Raw genomic sequence first — 1520 nt, forward strand, 5'->3', positions numbered from 1 at the left:
AGGCTCTGCAGACTCCAAGGAGACTTTGATTACTTGATGAAGAGCCATTCTCCCCGTTGGTCCGTCCGCACTTGGAAACCAGGCTGCATGGAAGAGACTGTTGCTTAGCAACTGGGAATCAGCCTAAACAGCAGCCTCTTCTGCAGCAATTGGTTTTCCGAGAAGGAAAACAAAGACAAGTGAAGAACCGAGTCTGCAGGCGAAACGTCAGGAGAAAATGTTGCTAGAACAAGACCATATAGCCTGGAAACCACACAACACCCATCTTAAAGATGCTGCTATGTTCTTCCCCACCACCACTTCCTTCCTTCCCCCTTTTTATGAGATTTGCCTCTTGTTATTCCTGGAACACCTTGCTCTTCTCTCTATAGGTTTTCCTTAGAGAAGACTACTTACCATGAATTTCAAAATGGCCCAAGGCTGCCACCTGGTGCTTCAAAATCATGAAGGTAGTATAACAATCTTTCCAATCCCAAATCAGGAATGAGAATCCAAATATACCTCACAACCTCCGAGGATGCCTGCCATAGATGTGGGCGAAACATCAGGAGAGAATACTTCTGGAACTTGGCCATACAGCCCGGAAAACACACAACAACCCTGTGATTCCGGCCATGAAAGCCTTCGACAACACAGAGAATCCAAATGCTTTTGGATTGCTGTTCTTAATTTTCCCCTCCACTGGCTGTGATCTGAGATCCAACCACATCTGTAAGTGGGTTGTTGTGAGTTTTCCAGGCTGTATGGCCATGTTTCAGAAGCATTCTCTCCTAACGTTTCACCCACATCTATGGCAGGCATCCTCAGAGGTTGCAAAATAGGCAAGTGTTATTTATATATCTGTGGAATAATGTCTAGGGTGGGAGAAAGAACTCTTGTCTGTTTTAGGCAAGTGTGAATGTTGCAATTGCCACCTTGATTAGCATTAAATTGCCTTGCAGCTTCAAAGCCTGGCTGCTTTATGTTTGGGGGAATCCTTTGTTGGGAGGTGTTAGCTGATCCTGATTGTTTCCTGTCTGGAATTCCTGTTTTCTGACAGTTATTCTTTATTTACTGTCCTGACTTTTAGAATTTTTTAAAAACAACTCATAAACCGGGAATTTTCTTTCAATTCTTTTTCTATTTTCCATGCCTAATTTTCCTCTCTTTTTCAATCTTTCTCTCTTCTTCACTTCACTTCACTATTTCTGCAACAATGTTTTCCTCGCTTTAATTGTACACTAAAGATAACACAATAAAAATTATATATTTTTTTTAAAAAAGAATTACATGGTAGAATTAAACAGGCCTTTGCAAGGATATATCATATACAGTGATTTACTTGTGCACATGACTGAAGGAAACTTGTATGGCCTATTGGTTCAAAATGCCTCTTCTTCCAAGGTGTTTTTCTCATGACTGATTTGAGGTTCACACACAATGATTCATTTAGAACTAAGACAAACCCAATTTCTTAATACCAGTTATATAGGTCTTCATGCAGCTACTGGCATTATTATATCAGAGTGAGGTAAACAGAA

Source organism: Anolis carolinensis, chromosome 4 (genome assembly GCF_035594765.1).
Source record: "Anolis carolinensis isolate JA03-04 chromosome 4, rAnoCar3.1.pri, whole genome shotgun sequence".
Classification (NCBI taxonomy): domain Eukaryota; kingdom Metazoa; phylum Chordata; class Lepidosauria; order Squamata; family Dactyloidae; genus Anolis; species Anolis carolinensis.